Source organism: Heloderma suspectum, chromosome 1 (assembly GCF_057233095.1).
Source record: "Heloderma suspectum isolate Gila_16-S chromosome 1, 16-S_ref, whole genome shotgun sequence".
Lineage (NCBI taxonomy): Eukaryota > Metazoa > Chordata > Lepidosauria > Squamata > Helodermatidae > Heloderma > Heloderma suspectum.
Genome location: NC_139458.1, coordinates 86,900,123 through 86,912,891, shown reverse-complemented (window position 1 = coordinate 86,912,891; position 12,769 = coordinate 86,900,123).

The following is a 12,769-nucleotide window of genomic DNA, read 5'->3' as shown; positions in this document are numbered from 1 at the left end:
CTCTCCTCCCTGCTGCCCCACAGATCTGGGGGGGGGGCCTTAGGAGCTGCATGGAAGAAGAGAAGAATGGAAATGTGAGTGGAAGTCCATTTGGGCAAGGTTGGATATCACTAGTACAGTTCTTATTTCAGTATGGAGAAAAATTCCTGATAGACACTGGTCCACCCAGAGCACTTCAGCTTTTGGGAAGTATAGAAATTTAATACACAGACAAATAGATAAATAATAATTCTTGTAGATTAGAATTCATCCATAAACCCTGTACTTTCCTGCTGTCTCTCCCAGAAAACAACCCTTAGGCTGCAATCCTATATCCACTTCCCTGAAAGTAAGTTCCATGGAAATGAAGGGTAGATGGGATTGTGCTGTTAGGCTACCATCTTAAGTGTGCTTGCTTAGTTAGAAGTGAGTTCTATTTTTAAAAAGTCCATTGGGACCTGCTTCCAAGCAAATGTATTTGGAACTGAAGTGCTGAGTTGTAACATTTTATCTGAATTTTTTTTTAAGCTAGGTAACTTCCTGAGTTAGCTTTTGGTGTTTTAGTAACAATATAAAATATTGGAAAAGATACCTGACAGGGTCTTTCTTTTCTTCCCATTGTTACATATTAGCAATGTTGGCCAAGCCTCCTGCTGCTGCACCGTTCCATATACCACTGATTTTACTACTGTCATGGAATTCATAAGCAGCCACGGACTACATGATCTAAGCAATATTGTCTTCATTGCCCTCCAATGACATGGGTGATGATTTATATTCACTATAAAACATTGCATCAGACTGCCAAGTTTTGTTTTTGTTTGTTTGGCATGATAAGTAATTCACTCAACCTAGAATAGTTCATTTTAGAGCCGGGATGGGGAACGTCTGACCTGCAGGTCTAATCTGGCCTGCAGAGAAGATTCCCCATCTGGCCCACAGAGGTTGGTGAGGTCCACCTACTCTCCAAGCTGCTTTTCTCTACCACTGAGAGGGACTGTCCTTTATTTGTGCAGAGAGAGACATAGAGTGATAGCTCCTCCCTCTCACTGCACAAACAAACAGCCCTTTCTCTGCATGTAGAAACATTGCTATGACATCAGGGGTCAGGTCTTCAGGAGAAAGTCTACCCCCCAATGTCATCTGACCCCTGGAGATCAGCCAGAGAGCAATCCAGCTGCCATGGCCTAAACAGTCCCCACACACACACTCCTGTTTTAGAACATAATTACACAGAAGTCTTTAAATATCTCTGATCTATCGGTTCACTGTAATATTTCCAATAGGCACATGGTGTTCATGTACAGCCCACACTGATCCCACAGTAATTTACACAACAGATTAGCTGAACCACAGGGGGATTCATGAGGATCCTGGGTACTGGTGAAGGTGTAACCCACTCAGGGGAAAGACATACAACTCCTTAGCAACATGATGCTTCCTGTCTCTTTTTGAGGCTCTGCTTCCAAATTTGTGCTCACAGAGACATTAAAGGAAAGGCATGGATGGGATTCAAAACTCAACATAAAGGTGGTCCGTAAAGAATGTTGTCTCCACCTACTCCATCCACAGCTCTCATTTTATGGGACCAGTATGACAAATATGTCAAAGGCGTCCATGCCTGCTGCTCTTGTATAATATACAACTGAAAACTGTGTCAGAAGCCCTAATATACAATCTGAAGCCAATAGGTAATTAGAACTGGGATAAATTCCTGAAACTCAAACCTTGTCCATATGACACCAATATCCACCTAAACAATAACACCTAAACAGGAATTCTGCAGGTGACTAGCTCAGATCTACCACCTCCTGCACTGAGCTCTTCCATAGCGGTAATTCAGGAATAAAACATATTGTGGCTGTGGGATCACTGCCAAATTAGAGAAAGGTGATTTCTAACAAGGGAAAAAGCCTGTTAGTTGACAAGCAGCTACAAAGAATGCAAGACCATCCCAGCTCTTTCACATGCTGGCTCGTTCCCACCCACCTTCCATTGAATTGGAAGCTAATTGAAAATTATGTTTTTAATTCAAAGCCACTTTCTAATTCTGTATTGTTTAAAAGCACTTAGGGATCCTGTAGCTTATTGAATTTCCAGTGTGCCTGTTATCCATTTTTAGGAAAGTCAGCCTTGTCAGCATTGTGTTGGCAAGGTTTTCACCAAGCCTTGGCTGAAAATGTGTAAGGGCTGATCCATGTGTTCAGAAGAATCATTTGGTACAGTACTATGGGGATTATAATCACTTTAGAATAGGCGTGCAGAACCATAGGCCCACAGGCCAAATCTGGCCCTCTGGGATTTCCCAGAAGGCCATGCCCACTTTCCCCTGACTACTGATCATTGGGTGGTTTCCTGGCTTTTGTTTCTCCATTCTAAAATGTTTGAAATGTCTCTCCTAGGTTTAGTTACTGGCAGTAAGAGCTTTAAGATAAAATATGCTGGTATTTTTGGTTTTTGGTCCTGCCCACCACTGGAATATGGCCCCCAAGAGCATCTCTGACATGGAATTCAGCCCACCCCTACTTTAGAATGTAGGTGGGGTCTCCTAACCTATATACCTGGGGTAGGCAACCTGATGTCTTCCAGAAATTTGGACTACAGTTCCCATAAGACCCCAGCCAGTATGGCCAATTGTCAGTGATTATGGAAGTTGTTGTACAAAACATCTGGAGGATACCAAGTTGACTATCCCTGCTATATACTAATAGCAATATACTAATAGTGAACTCATTCTGTGGAGGCATATCTTTATGTACCCAAAATGGCACTATTGTCAGGGTGGAAACTGAGCCCATAGAGCCCCAGAGCAGTTCTGATTCTGAGGAAGAACAGCAATCCGTGGGAGAGGAGCTCGCTCATCTCTCACAAGCACAGCAGCTGGCAGAGATTCCTCCTGCCAGCATTCCTGGGAGAGATAGTGACCCTGGCAGTGAGAGCGCTGGAGGGGGGCTTGCTGGACGCTCGGCGCAGACGCAGGGAGCAACGACAGATGGAGTGCGCCGAAAGGAGGCGTAGCACTCATTTGACGCCCAAACAACGGTCAAGTCCCGAGGACCCAAGGGAAAGAGGGAGGATCTCTCCATATCCCATAAGTTCAGAGTCTTCCTGTGGTTCTCCTTCAAACAGGGACCAACTGCCTTACCTGGAGCTTAGGCTACTCTGCTATCTATCCCCAGTACAGTTCCTTGCTTAGTCGCTAGTGATTAGTATCTGTAAGAGTTATAAAGGATTAAAGGAATAAAGCCTTGGAAAGAATCCTCGTCGTCTGTGTCCTGAGTTGGCTATTGGAGGGGACTGCAAGAGGCAGCTAGGGCGCTCCTGACAACTATACATACACAAGAGGGAAATACCAGCAGGCCTATGAAACCCCAAGGTTTTCAGAAGTACAAAAAAAGTATAGATAAACCTAAACAGGGGATCCAACCATGACCCACTCCTACAAAAAACAAAACAAAAAACAGCCCAATGAGGACTGGGCATATTCAATGGCAACAGAATGTGCTGAGGGAAAGACTGAAAACTAAACACAGGGAAACATGTCATTTTAATCTGTGATGAACTGAAACCAACTTGGAATTTTTCCTACACACTTGGCTCTAAAGGTCCTACAGGATACAATAATTGATTTTGAGAAGGTTGGCTGACTACAGAGTTAAGATTGTACCAATAGGCAGACCTGTACTATAGGAAAGAAATGTATTAATTTGTGGTTAATTCACCCTGAGATGAATTATTTATTTATTTATTACATTTCTATCCCACCATTCATCCATCATGGAACTCAAGGCGGCTACATGTGGTTCCCATGTGGTCTCCCCTCCAAACACTGACCAGACCCAAACCTGCTTAGCTTCAGCAAAGTGGCTGCCTCATGTGCCTTCAAACTATGCCCTGGTCCACTAACTCTGCCTTTAAGAAAGATGCCAATTCCTTCTAACTCCTTCTTGTAAGCACCACTTTTACCAATGCATCTATCGATCCCCTCTAGCTGGTTTCTAAATTAATACAAGTACATTTAAAGCTTTAAAAAATCCCAAAAAAGGAAAATGCTCCCAAATATGCCTCACAGGCATGATCCAAATTGAGGGGAAGCATAATCCAAACCCAGGGTGAACAAGATGAAATTCAAGGGAGGTTAATGCCACAGCAGGGGTGAGGAACATTTTTGTCCCAATAGGTGCATTGCCTTATGGCTAACCTTTCAGGGGTCACATGCCAGTGGTGACACCTGCATAAAACAGGCAGGGTCAAAGGTAAAGTGGGTGTGGCCACACCACACATTTTGTCCCCCATACACACATATCCAGACATGCTCACTCAGCTCATGATGCTCACTCAGTCTTTCTCCACCAAAACCCCTTCCAGCAGTTAGCTTTTAGTGATTCATACTCACATCTCTGACTGTACATCATCTCAGGAGGGTTTTATGAGTTCCTAAAACTTACTCTGAAGTTGAATGCCACTCCTATTGGAATTTAAGCTGTATCATCATCAACTAATCAACTTATATACTACTTACCATATCAAAATATATCTCTAAGCAGTTTACAGCATTTAACATAACATATTTGATGGACATAGCTCAGTAGCGAATAGGCAGCCAGTGTGGTTCTTTTAACACAGGTGTGATGTGAACATGGCTGGGTGTCCCACTGAGCATCCTAGCTGCTGCATTCTGCACTAGCTACAGCTTCCAAAACAGGCACATGGGCAGCCCCACATAGAGTGCATTTCAGTAATCTCGCTGTGAGGTTACCAGTGCATGAGCCACAGTGACTAGGCTATCCCTATTCACTTGTCACACCAACTGAAGTTACTAATGTACCCTGGGCCACTGAGGCTACCTGGGCCTCCAGTGACAAAGATGGATCCAGGAGCACCCCGAAACTATGTACTTTCAGAGGGAGTGCAACCCCATCCTGAACAGGCAAACAGCCCAATTCCCAGACCTGGGAACCACATACCCATAGGGTCTCTATCAGGATTCATTTTTAGTTTATTGGCCTTCTTCCAGCCCATAACTGCATCCACGAACCTCTTGCTGCTTTAGTTCACACTATCAGGGCTGAGTGGCAAAGGATGAGAGCCAAAAATGGCTTTCTAAGCCCATCTCTGTCAACCACATCCAAGTATAGCCATTAAATTCAACCTAATTCCAGATCCTTAAATTCCCTCATCAGTTTCTGTGGTTTTTCAATCAAATTTTCCTACTAATTCTTCAGCTTTGCTGTTGAGAGAGTTCCCTTCAAACAAGACAGGATAAGCTGACTGTAGATGGTAGAAAGGCAGATTGACAGAGACAAACATGTTCTCAAATGCACAACAAAAACAAGCTGGGAAGTTAAAGATGCACATGTAGCTTTCCCCATGTAACCTTCAAGTGACACCAAACTGTTGAGAAGCGTGACTGTAAAGTAATGCAGAGAAAAAACTGACTTCCATCTGTGTAAGGAAGAATTGAAAGGAACTGAGTGGGGACAGCATCAGCAAAAGCAGTTGCTAATTTGGAGATCTGACACCTCGAATAGAGCCTCTCTGCTTCCCCCAAAACATCATAAGCAATTTGGCAAGTGACTAGATGGATATATAAACTGATCCAGTTCATAACGGCCAGCTGTATTATGACAACCATTCCCTCCCAGGTGGACATTATTCTCCATCACTACTTTATTTAAAATTATTTTTAGGTTTCACCCTATTCTCGGACTCAGAATGTTAAATGCAATTCCTCTTGGACTCAGAATGTTAAGTGCAATTCTGTGCTTGCCCAGTCAGCCTTCATGGACACACAGCCAGTTTCTCTTTGCCCTGCAGGGTAAAAGTATTTTTCCCCTTGTAGGGCTAACAGGGACAACAATACAGATTAGTAAAATTATATGTGGGGTAAGAGCTAAACACCCCTTTCCCCAGCACTACAGCTCTGATCAAATGTGGAAAATTGCCAAGGCTGCTGCTTTTAAGTAAAAATCCAAATGTCAGGAAAGTCAATCACAAATCTCCCATATAACATATATTCTGGCCTTAAGTAAAAACAGCAAATGCAGTTTCTGATTACATTCACAGCTGGATACCATATATGTTTACTCAGAAGTAAGTCTCCCTGAATTCAATGCAAATTTACAGCATAATCTGACACAGACATGGGCCTACCTAAGCCCACTGAAATCAATCCTATGATCAAGATCAATTACAATCATAGTGTTTCAACAATAGGTTCTTACCCATAAGCCTATAGGTCTCACCAGCGTACCAGTATTAAAACCTGTGCTGGGCTTCTTCCCGTAACCCCACAAAGAATCTTGCTGCAGAACCTGATTCCCAATAATAAAACAGAAGCTGAGGGAAATCTGTGTCATCATCCCCCATTACCCAAAAATGTACTGGGGAGCTAATTGTAACCACAAAAACTGTAATGTTTTGTAATAGAGTGTTTGATGACGATGATGATACACAATACCAAGTACAAAGGATGAAAGATAAAACTCTAGAAATACAAATAGCATGCGGTACATAGCTGGGTATATTAAGGTTTACAATCCACATGCTGTAAAGTGGTGCAAGAGTATATCAAGACAGATATTTCTTAATTTTCTGAATAAATTCTTGCGGCTTCCCCTCCATCCCCTCTTTTTCGATGTGAGCTTGATTCCCACACAAGGGATCAAGATACTCTCATAATCAGACTTCCATAGGATCTCCTTTTGACAATGTCAATATCATTCCCCAAAACTAAGAAAGACCTTTGCCCCCTATGGTATCCCTAGAAATTTAACGGAAAATAAATCAGATGTTTGTTATCACCAGCAACTATCCCTTTCCCCACCTCATTCATCTCTGTGAGTAAAGATCCATTGGCTTTTTGATTGGGCACTTAATTAGAATTGCTAGAGGCAGCCACCACCTGGGAGGTTAATTGTCACAGAGGGAATTCAATCAGTTTTGAGAAAGGTGGGGGGGGGAGAGATAAGGCAAAACAGGAAATCAACAGAAAGAGAACAGACACACCTCTAACTGCATAGAAATATTGGGGAAAGCCCTTAACCTGAAAAACTGCAGCACAATTTGCAGGGAGCCAGGCAGGACAGGGAATAGGGCAAGGGAGTAGAATAGGAGGATATGGCTCGTCATTAGGCTTCTTCACCAGCTTCATTTTAAAATTTCCTTTTTCTTCTTTATTTTCAAGCATCCTTTTGGTTGGGAGTCCTTACAGCACAAAAATGCAACTTCTGAAACTGTTACCCTCACTGCTTTCTTGGGATCAAGGCACGGTAGAAATTAACTACTATGATTAATTAATGGGGAGAGCAATCCTATGCCCCCCCCCCAGACAGCATCTGGTTGGGGCATAGGATTGTTCAGTTTCCTGGCTCCAAGCTCAGAGACAGGGCTTCGAGCTAGGAAACCACACTCCCCTCCCCTACCCACAACTGACTGCACTGGCTGCTGTTAGTAACTGGCAAATGCGAGCTCATATGGGGTGAAAGGGGGTATTCCTGCAGGCAGGGAGGGGAGGAGACTGGAGACATGGGAATACAAGGTATCCCCAGCTGTCCCTAGCCTCTATCCTTCCCACTCCCCAAAGCCTCCGTTAGCTGGGTGAAATCACCCATCTAGCTAAAATGCAGAGCAGGAGGCACATGGCACCTCCTGCTCTGTATTGGATACTCCTAAGTATTCAAATTCAGAGGCTTATGAGTACCCAGGGCTCATCCCATAAGATTGCACCCTAAGAGAGCAATCCTATGGTCCCTGTGTGAGATCCCACAACCATAGGATGGCTTGAGAAACCCTTCCATGGTCGGAGACAGCGCTCTGAGTTCAGAAGAGGAAGTCAGAGATCCGACCCCATACCCCTCCCCTTCACAGCCAGCATGGGAAAAAAAACATGCCAGCTGATTCTCCAAGGTCAGGAAAATGACCTCGGAGGAAGAGGAAAGGGGGCATTCTGGAGGGGAGGGGAGGGGAGGGGAGGGGAGGGGAGGGGACGGGAGAGGCCAGGATACGAGTTATCCTGAGCCTCCTACAGCTTCCTTCCCTCCCCCTCCAAAGCACCCTCACTAGATGGGCTGAAAAGCCCATTTAGGAAAAATACAGGCGATTGGAGGGTGAGGAGGCGAAGCTCACCTCTGCTCCTCCTCCCACCCTGCCAGCTTCAGCACACAGTAGAAATTAGCTAGAAACATTACACTAAATATTGCTCTTATTGTATTGCAATTGATGTGTAATGGTTATCGCTATTGTACTATGTGCTGTATAATCTTATGTTAAAGATCTCTCCCGTTTCATTCGAAGTCTGGACAATCTCTTCTCTTAATATTTTAGATTTTTACCATCCTTGTTGGGGGAAACACAGAAGGCACAACAGTGTGTGGACATTGAGTGTCACTTGCTAGGCAAAGAAGCAACAACATATCACATCAGTAAGGACCCAAATGTTAACCCGGTGCAATTTTAACAGTACAATCCACAAACCAGTGAGGTCGGCTACTTGGTTTTATGATTTACTCCCATCAAGTCTCAGTGGGATTAATCTACTTGAAATCGAAAGGGTCCTGAATTATAGATTTGACTGTAAAGCTGCAATCCTAAACACACTTCCTAGGAAGTAAATCCCATTGAACTCAGTGGGAGTTACTGCCGAGACAGCATGCTGCATATGACTGGCTTCATGCTGGGCAACAGGCACATGGAAGAGATTTGTAAATAAATAGTTGTTGCCTTTCAGGAATAAAGATTTCAATATCCCTAGAGAGAAGTCAATGAAGGGATTCATTCAGTGGGCAAGCAACACAATAATTGGTTGTATTAAACAGGAAGAGAGGGAATAATAAGCAAAATATCATAACACTCCACTGTGAGCATATGTTATGCCCTTGCTTTGAATAATTCATATAGTCTGGAACATTTCATATTCAAAAGGCATAATACGAATAGCAAATTTCTAGAGAATGGTAACAGCAATTATTGGAAGCACTAGAGGAAGAAGAAATGAAGTTACTGTTTACAAGTGAGGCATGCTGGCAGTCCTAGAGCGACTCTTAATATCTCCCTGCAACCTCATGAATCTGACCACTGCAGAGCAGTAGCACAGAATTATCAGAGTGCGCTAAGACATTTATTGGAAGTGTGTGTGCATAAGCCGTTGCTTGTAAAAACCGAATATTCCCTTAGTGTGCCTTTGCATTCAACCAGAGAAATAAAGAAATAATGTTCTTAAAAGGAATACACAGATGCCTTTGCAGCTGGCATAGGCACAAATCCACTGACCTCCTGTGAGTTGAAGCCCTGTGGCATCATCTAGGAAGGTCCAAAGGACTTTTCAGAAAGCTTAATCTGGGCCATAAGAATCTAATCATGATATCCGATGCAGCAAACCCAACAGATATGCAACAAGATTTACAAGATCCTGCACTGGAGTGCTGCCAATGGCCCAGCATTGCTTTTGTGTCAGCTGTACTAATGGTGGGACCCCAGACTTGGAACTGGAGACAGCAAAGCAATTGTCCCTGGTGTGTCAGTGCAACAGAGCCTGGAGATAGGCCAACAAGCCAAAGCTTTGGCACTGATCCATAAAACATAAAATAAGCCCCAAATCAAGAACAGTGCTGAAGACACCTCGAGGTAAACTAAAGCTGAGGAAGTGGGTGAACTATGTTATGGTGCTTCAAGGTGGACAGTTTTCTAGGTGCAAGATGGACAGATTCTGCTACCTGTATACCCATTAGCCCCACTGTGACTCAGCCAATCCCTATGCTAGAAGTGGGGAATCTCTTTCAGCTGGAGGACCAAATTTCATTTCAAAGAAGCTCTCGGAGGCACATTCCAGTGGTGGCCGGGGCCAAAGGCAAAAGGGGAAGTGGCCAAAGCTCTCACTGCCAGTAACTAAGCCTTAGGAGAAGCATTTCTATATTTTAGAATGGGGAAAAATCTGCACTAAAGCTGGGAAGCCACCAAAAGACCAGCAGTTGGGGGAAAGTGGGTGGGACCAGGGGAAGGGAGTGTGGCTATCTCAAGAACCCTGGAGGAACAGATTTGGCCATGTGCCTGAGGTTCCTCACCTCTGCCCTGTGTCAGCCACCACTGGTCTAAGAGTTAACCAGGCCAGCCTGGCTGCCACAGGGCCTTCTCTGTTGTGGCACCCTGGTTGTGGAATGTCCTCCCTTTGGAGGCCTCGTTGGCACAAACATTGGTTTCGTTTTGGTGCCAAGTTAAAACATGGCTTTTCACCAAAGCCTCTGAGGACTAATTGAATTCCCTAATGTTGCACACTGTTTTAATTGTTTTATTGTTTGAGATTTTCTAATTGGTATTAGCTGTTTAAGAAGCAACCCTATGGGGATAGGTGGCTGCCTCCGCACTCAGAGGTGACTGCCTATCGAATGCACAGCAGGAGTATGGAGGGGATCATCTCCTCCGCACTCCAGCCACCCTGCATTCACAGCTAGACAGTCAATTTCGGCTGTCTAGCCATGGGACATCGGAGCGCAGGGTGGGGAAGCCAAATGACACATAAGAAGTGGCATACTGACACTTCTGCATGCCCCACCCCACCCCAGGAATGCTCCCTTTTGCCCCGCTCCATGCTGCTCTTACGAGCGCAGAGAACAGGGACAATCCGCGCTGCCTACTAGATGGCAGGGGAGGGGTTGGGGGGGCGGTTATCTGGGAACCGACTTTGAAGCGCAGTTTCTGAGGTCGGTTCCCAGAAACCGGCCAATCCTATGGCGGTCTAGCCACTGCCTAGCGGCCATAGGATTTCGCCCTTAATGGTTTAATATGTTTTTAGCTGTTTAAATTATTCATTGTTTTATACTGTTTAAATTGATTTTATCTGTACGCCACCCTGAGATCCTAATGATATAGGGCAGGAATGTTTTAAATAAATAAATAAATAAAATATTGGAGGAGTCACTGTACAAAAATCTCAGGCGATCTTGTGCCTGTTTTGCTTGAAAGCTTTCCACACATCCTGTTCAGTGCTACATTGCACAGTGCAGGAACTGACGTCCAGAGATGGCCACTTCAAATATCCAAATGCTGATGAGAGTAATATTTTACTGGAAAAGTATTAGATAGCTGTATTGGTCCATACCGTGCCATAGGGATGTTAGACAAATCTGCCGCAGATTCAAATGAGGCCAGATTCTTTGGAATCCGGCCTCAGGAATCCGTGGTGGATCGGTACCACTTGCCTCCGCTCCAGGAGGATTGGAGGCAGAACAGCACTCGGCTGCTTCTTCCACCAGAGCCATTTGCCTCCTCCACGTCGATCACCATTTCTTTATTTCTTTTTTTTTTAAAGGTGATCGGCAGGATGTGCCCATAGACTTATACGCAAGACACACAGCTCTATTTGCGTATAAGTCTATGGGCACATCCTGCCAATTGCCTTTTTTAAAAAAAGAGAAAAAAAGAAAAGGCGATCAGCGCGGAATAGGCGAACAGCTCTGGGCGGCAAGGTAAGCAGCCCTATAGCCAGCGCAGCTCCACGGAATCCTCACAGAGCTGAGCCACTCCGGAGGATTCCGGGGAGGGGGGAGGAACGGATCGCCTCCCCCCCCCATGGATTCCCCACCTGAACGGATGGTAGGGAATCTGTACATCCCTACTGTGCCAGCTCCAGGTTTCTCTTGGGCAAGAGACCTTCAATGAGCCTCCTCCCTCAGTGAGTTTACCTTCTCAGCACCACAGCTGATATTTGCTCCACGTCTTCTTTCTCATCATTGCTACCACTTACTGGCTTAACAAGCAGAGAGCCAGAGAGCAAAAGACTTTCTATAGAAGGCCTTTACTGTGCACTTGTGATTGCTCAATCACAGTAGTTTCTGCATCCTTTACACGTCATCGTCCTCCAGGGTGTCTCCCATGCTTTGTGAACATTATCATGGGGGGGGGGTGTAAGATGGAGGAAAGTGCAGTACTTTCTTGAATATTTACAGCGTGTAATTGAACAATTCTGCTATACCACAGTGCCATCTAGTGGCTGTATAATGAAACATTTATAAAGGCAGAGAAAGAAAAACCCTGGAAAAAAGAACAAGTAAAGGAGCTGATCTTAATGCCACAAAGAATCCAGAAGCAGAAGCCCCAGTAAAGGTGTGGGATAAAAGCCTCATGTAGAAATGCCCCAAGTAGGCAGCTGCATTTTCCCCTTCTCCTTCTCACCACCACCATTGTCTGGGCCAGAGCAAGAGGAAAGTGAACAAGCAGGTTGCAATGGTGAAGAAGAGGAACAACTCCAGGAGGCTGTTCTCAGTGAGTGTGTGTCCTTGGCAGGTGACTGCCCATGCTTGCCCTTAATGCTGGCCCTGGGCCCACATGGAAGAAAAATCCTTAAGGGCAATGCCTTTATTTTTACTGACTGAATACTAAGGAAACTCTCAAGAACCCTTTGTCAGAACAGATGTTAAGTGAAACAGGGTGGGTGGAGAAAGCTGACATGATGTTCAAGTCACAACATTGGCAGTAGCCTAAGACAAGAGTGTTGCAAGAGACTTTTAGACATAATGGGATTAGCCTCTGATAAGTGCTAATAGGTTCCTGCGACAAAGAAACAGTCATGACAGATCCTTGCCCCTTTTTTGTAAATATAACATCTAGCCATTTTTTTAATCCATCCCCAGCTCTAAGGGAAACACACAGGTTCCTTGTGAGGCAGAAAACAGAAATGAAATAAGATAGTCTTTTATATTAGCAATACCAGCGATTAATGTTAAGTGGTGTACTAGGTAACAAAGTCAACTGGAGCAAAAAGAAATAACTGTAGAAGGGCCTAAAAGATCTGTTT